This window comes from Castor canadensis, chromosome 6 (genome assembly GCF_047511655.1).
Source record: "Castor canadensis chromosome 6, mCasCan1.hap1v2, whole genome shotgun sequence".
NCBI classification, from domain to species: Eukaryota; Metazoa; Chordata; class Mammalia; order Rodentia; family Castoridae; genus Castor; species Castor canadensis.
In genome coordinates, this window is record NC_133391.1 from 47857226 (window position 1) to 47863824 (window position 6599).

General features: G+C 41.7%; 1 pseudogene; it reads right to left on the reverse strand.

Moving 5' to 3' along the window:
* Window positions 1–4653: 4653 nt before the first annotated feature.
* On the reverse strand, window positions 4654–5115 carry LOC141423876 (nucleoside diphosphate kinase A pseudogene; annotated as a pseudogene).
* Window positions 5116–6599: the final 1484 nt, after the last annotated feature.

The window sequence follows — 6599 nt, forward strand, 5'->3', positions numbered from 1 at the left end:
TGTCTCCAGTAGGCAGCAGATTGTTAGATCTTCTTTTTTAATCCAGTTTGTAAATCGGTGTCTTTTGATGGGGGAATTTAGTCCTTTAACATGTAGTGTTAGTATTGATAGGTATGTGGTGATCCCTGTCATTTATATGTTTTTGTTGTTTAAGGGTTTGATTGTGTGCAGCTGAATCAATATTACTGTCTGATTCCTTATCTCTTCTCTTCCTGTGGTTTGATATTGCCTGTCCTCTTGTGATTTTGTTTGCTTTCATTTTCTGTGTACAGAATTCTTTGGAGAATCTTTTGTAGTGGTGGCTTGGTGGTCATTTCGTTTTAGTTCTGCTTGTCATGGAAGACTTTTATTGTTCCATCTATTTTGAATGATAGTTTTCCTGGGTAGAGTATCCTAGGGTTTAAGTTATTTTCATTGAGTGCCCTGAATACCTCACTCCATGCCCTTCTTGCTTTTAAGGTTTCCATTGAGAAATCTGCTGTGACTTTGATGGGTTTACCTTTACATATTATTTGTTTTTCTCTACTATAGCCTTCAATATTCTTTCTCTGCTCTCTGTGCTTACTGTTTTAATGATAATATGTCATGGTAAAATTCTAATTTGGTCAAGTCTATTTGGTGTCCTGGAGGCTTACTGTACCTGAAGGTGCAAAACTTTCTCTAGATTTAGGAAATTTTCTGCTATTATTCTACTGATTATATTATGAATACCTTTTGCTTGGACCTCCTCTCTTTCTTCAATGCCCATGATTCTCAGGTTTGGTATTTTGATGGAGTCAGTGAGTTCTTGCATATTCCTTTTGTAGGTCTTGAGTTGTTTGACTAATAATTCTTTAGTTTTTCCTTTAATATCTGTTTTATCTTTGAGTTCTGAGATTCTGTCTTCCTATTGTTCTAGTCTGCTAGAGTGGCCTTCCACTGTGTTTTGGGTTTCTGTTTCATTCTTTTTTTCTGAGGTTTTCCATGTCATGGGTTACTTCCTCTTTAATATTGTCTATTTTAATCTTTAATTCATTTATCTCTTTACAGTGTTCTCTGTTTCACTTGGGTGTTTATTTAGGGCTCCTATGAGTTGATTTATTTGTTTCTATGTCTTCTTGTATTCTTTATATTTGGTGTCTTGAAATTTCTTCAGTGTATCTTGTACATTTTGGTTAAGTATGTCTACTATCATCTTCATGAAATTCTCAGTGATTACTTGCAGGATTTCTTCTTTGAAGGTGTTTTTGTGGACATTGTTGGGTTCTTTGGTGTCATTTATCTTTGCTTTGTTGGCGTCTGGAACTGGGTATCCATTTCTTCATTTCCCTGTGAATCCTGTATTAAATTATTTTTTGGGGGAGAATGGTTTCCATCCCTTTTTCTTCTTCCTATCACTCCACTTGTACTGTGCAACTATGGTCTTGATAGGGTAGTTGGTAGTTTCAGTCACCTGTTTTCTTTCCCTTAATTTAATTTTTGTTTTGTCGCTGTCTTGAGTTTTTAGCTAAGGTTGTGTCCCTGTCTAGGTATAATTTAGTAATAACTAATACCCAGGTTTAAATGTTATATAGGAGACCCCTTGGTGGTAATATCTATAAGCAGTGGGAGTTGGAGGGGTTAACATTTGTAAGGCTACCTGTAGGAATTTGGGAAGTTGGATAGGGTGGCACAAAAGGGGGAGTTGGGAAGTGGGGTGGGTGAGTGGGGGAAGCAGTGTGGGGGCTGCTGGTTTTTGTGGTGCTTGTGTGTGTTTGGCTGTATTTCTATTGTTGTAGTAGAGGGTGTTTGTGTTAGGGATTGCAGGGGTTTGGTGTTAAAGTTGGTATAGTAGGTTGGTCAGCAGGTGATGAGTGTATAGGAGGGAGGGGTGGTCTGGTGACAGGTTGGGGGACAATGTGAGGGATAGGTGAGTGCTGGGGGAATAGAGTGGGTGAAAAGGGGCAGAATGAGTTATTGGGGAGGGAATCAATAGATTTTAGCACAGGAGAAGGAGGGAGAGTGAAGGGGATGAGTAAGGATGAGAAGATGATGATGGTAAAGTTGATAGTATAGAAAGAGAAAGAAAAAAGATAATAGGAATAAAAATAAAAATAGAGAACCCACAATAACAAAGCAAACATACTAATAAAAACCAAAGAAACCAACAGAAAAGAACAAGCAAACTAACAAATAAAAAGAAACAAACAAACGAACAAAAACAAAAAAAAAAAAAAAAGAAAAACACCAGGTTCAGGAACAATAGAATTTCAGTCTTAGTTTAAGTTCTGGAGTTACTCCTCTGGCATCCAGTCCTGGTATTGGCATATAAGCAGAAGCTCTGATGTGGCCTTGCTTGGTAATTGGCTTGTGAATAGTGTTTTGGTCTTCTGTCTACCAGTTGAATTGAAATTGTGTGGTGAGGTAGCTTTGCCAGGTTATGCAGGGTAGTCCAGGATACTGAGTTCCTCAGGTGATAACTGTGTTACCTTTCAGCTGCAGCTGCTTGGTTAGCTCCTCCCCCAGAGAGGTGTGGCTGTTTAAGTTTGAAATCTGCCCTCAGGTTCAGATCAGCTCTGTAGTCCACTGTTTATCCTGCTTTGGAGGTAGCCTTTAGCTGTGCTTGTTTACTGGGATTTCTGGGCTGGGGGCTGATTTCTTTGCCCCAACCCCTTTCCCTGGGGCAGGGTCAGTGTTCCATCAGCCACCTCTGCTGTCAGTGTGTTATGATGGCTTAGTGTTTGTTTTTCAGTTTTGCGGGGCAGTTCTGTTTTGGGTGCTACTCACTGGCTCAGGAGATGATCTCTGTGATCCACTACCTGCCCTGCTTCAGGCAGTGGCTTATTGCTTGCCTGCTCTTGGCCTTCCTGCCTCTCTGGCATTTGTTTACTGGTAGTTTTGCTGAGATTAGCTCCTTGTCCCTCCCCTCTTCTCCAGTGCATCTGCTGTTGTGCAGATTATAGTTCTCTGTTTATTGTCCAGTTTTTTTTTTTGAAGGGGGTCAGTCTGCCCAGGTGCTGTGCTGGTTTATCCCGATGGTGGCTGGGGGAATTCTGTCTGATATGTGGTGCTCACCTGTTTGGTCTGTAGAATGTCTCACAGACAGGTTTGGAGCCAGTGGTGGCAGCTGCAGTAGCCGTGGCAGCCCTCATATTTTCTCAGTGTAATGTTTTTTGGGGTTGCCTTCCACAGGCTAGGGGTTCAGGGTGTCAAAGGTTAGATTCTGATTAATGCTTTACTTCCACCAAGTGTGGCTCCAGCATCTCAGTGAGGGTTTGGATCGGAGCTCAGGCTATCTGCTTCCCTACCATAGTTGCCATCTCTTATTCTTGTCTTAGAAGGTCCTTATTTCTCCCTCAAAATTGAAAGACAGCTTTGCTGAATATAAGATTCTTGGTTGGCAATTACTCTTTCAGGGCGTGAATTATATATTGCTTCATGATTTCCTGGCTGTTAGCTTTTGTGTGAGAGGTCTGAGGTGATTCTTATGTGTTCTCCTTGGTATGGAAGCTGGTGTTTTTTTCCCTAAAGCTTTCATTACCCTTTCTTTGCACTTTAGTTTGGGTATTTTAGTTATGATGTGATGTAGGGTTGTTCTTTTCTGGTCATGTCTATTTGGAGGTTGAAATGTCTTCTGTACATGTGTGTCTATATTGTTATGTAGACTTGACTGATTTTCTGTTTTGATTTCATTGAATATGTTCTCTATGCTTTTAATTTGTATTTCAGCTCCTTTTTCTTCCTTGGGTGAGCAGAGAACCTACTGCCAAAATAAGGTTAACAATTCAACAATAAATCATGTATTTGAATGCATAAGGAACAATTGCAAATCTTACCCATTTCCCCAGGTTGTATGGGAGCAAAACTAGTTTCTGGGGGGAGGGGTGACCTGGGAATGTGACACTGGTTGAAAGGTATACAGATTAAAAATTGACTTATTGTGGCTGGACATGTGAAAGGGAAGATAAAAAGAAGGGAGGTAGATGTAGGATATACTAGTATAAGAGTGCTCTATAAATGTATAAAGGAGAAATAGAGAATGGTTTGGGGGATAGGGAAGATAAAAAAGAGAAGTAGAACAAAAAGATTCTAACAGTTTGAAATCAAGTTAAAAGAAAGAAGAAAAAAGAAAGAAAAATGAAACAGCTAAATGTGAACCAATTGGATAAAGAAAAACAAAGAAACAAAAAAAAGAGAAATAGCAACAACAGAAAGACAAAAAAAAAAAAGAAACAAAAGAAAAACCAAAGCAAATAAACAACAAAAAAAAACCCAGTCGTACTTCTTGTTGGAGAGAAGTGCATTTGTCTACATCAGTTTTTCTTGTCCTGGTTGTTCTGGGAGCAGCTATGAAGGGCAGAGTTGCACCTCTAGCTCACGATGTGCTCAGAGACCAGGCAGTTGATACTCTCTAGGCCAATTTTCTTTTTCTTTTTTTTTTGTTTGGATGAAGCATTAGCACATAACACTGTACAGAGAGCACTCCCAGCTCCAAGAGTTTTCCTCTAATCATCTTTTTTTTTTTTTTTGGTGGGACTGGGATTTGAACTGAGGGCTTCACACTTGCAAAGCAGGCAGAATTTCCCTCCAGGTTGTAGGAAAGTTCCAGAAATAACCAAATTTGCTACAGTCTGGTCCCCCGCCCATGGGAATAGAAGTAAGTGGATGGGAATAGCATGGTGGCCTGCCCTCCTGTCACTCATAGATCCAAGCCTGCACACAGATTTTGTAATCCACCAGCTCCTCAGGTTGAAACCACAAGGTGATCTTTTCTGCACTCTCCAGAGAATCATTGCCACAAATGATGTTCCTGCCAACTAGAATGCAAAAGTTCCCATGGATGGTCCCAGGCTTGGAATCCACAGGAATGATCTCCCTCAGCATCACTCAGTCTGTCTTTACAACATTCAGTCCCTCTCAGACCATGGCAACCACTGGCCCTGAGTGCACGTATTTTGCCAGGCCAGTGAAGAACGGATGGTCCTTCAGGTCAATGTAGTGTTCCTTGAGAAGGTCTTTAAAAGCCTGCACACATTTGAGAGCAACAAGGCAGACTCCCTTGTGCTCAAATTGCTTGATGATCTCCCCCACCAGACTCTGCTGGACCCCATCAGGCTCTTTGGCAATCAAAGTTCTCTCATTGTTGGTCATAGTTCCCTTCAGCACCTTGGACTTTGACTGCAGCTACCAGAAACGCTTCCAGGCCAATTTTCTTAAAATGCTTTGACCTCAGTTGTTTTGGGCCTTGGAGGCCTCATTAGATAGTGGGGTAAGACTTCCTGCTGAAATGCTGAGAGATCAGATCATGCGGGATCACTCATTCTGTGAGTAGGTTGCAGTAGTTTGAAAGGGTGGGGACACCGACCTCTGCTTTTTAGATTGGCCTCGTCAAAACCTCACCTTCTCTGTGTCTGGATGTCTCCTGCACAGAAACTGTGGTTCTGAGACCAGGAACAATCAGGCTGCAATCTTGTAAATACTGAGTTGCTCAGTTTGAAGCTGCTTGTTCTTGTTTGCAATAAAGCAGCCACTCTAACTTGAGTTCTTAGTTAGTGGGGACTGGTTGTTATGTTTTTCAAATTGACCTTATTCAATGGAGCTGCTGTGGCACTATTGAGCAAGGCTGCTGACCTCTGGGCATTTTTTGCTGTTTTCCTGCCAGGAACCCTCAGATTGCTCCATCTGATCCTCTCCCTTGTTAAGTCTCCCTCTGATGGCAGATTCTATATGGACATTGTGGCTGGGAGTCCCAGAACTCTTGGGCTGTGATTTTTCATGTTCTCTGATTTGTTCAGTCTCAAAGTTCACCTGCCTGTAAGGAGCTTCTGATATCTGATCTTTGCCAGCAAAGCCTAGTTGTTTTATTTGGAAAAATTACCACAGGCAGTTAGGCAGGGTTGCCAATACACTTTACCTTCTTAGCTCCCTGCAAGTCAAAGCCTCTCTGTGGCCAGGTGTCTCAAGACATCCTGAGCAATGATTGTTCCTTGTTTTCAGGACCCCCAAGTACCTGAAATTGACCAGGAAGTCCACTTTCAAGATGGAACCTTGCCACAGCTCTCTGAGGTATGCGAAATGAGGGGATGTCTTGTCTGCTTCTGGCTTGTCGTGCAGGGGAAATTACTGTCCCATCAGATCCCTGTTAGGTTTTGTGGGTGGTTAGGGTTTGTGGGTGGTGTAATTATTGTCCCAGAGCTAGGGTTGCCAGTCTATTGAGGCAGCAGTAGCAGCCTGGCTTACCTTGAGGTAGACGCTTCAGCTTCCCCTCTCTCCAAGGGGAGCTGGGGCTGGAACCCAGGCTGGTACAAACTGTTTCTTGATTTAGTTTGTCATCTTTTTGATTTGCTCAATTTTTCCTATCTCCTGTCATTCTTTTGTGTTCCTCTGTGCTGTTCTTCTCTTTGGCACTTCTGTATGAGTCTCTTCTTTATCCAAATTCTTATTCATGGGCGGCCTGATGAAGAAAGTTTCTACTCCTTTGTCATCTTGTCCCTTTGTTGTAGCATTTTGAATGATTGATTGTCCGGTGGAAGCATTTCTTCAGTTGGAATGAAGACATGTAGGCCAGCAGCACATATGATTGTGGGAACCAGAACCATTTTTTAAAATATTGTCTGCATTTTAAAAAGGTAACATGTGCA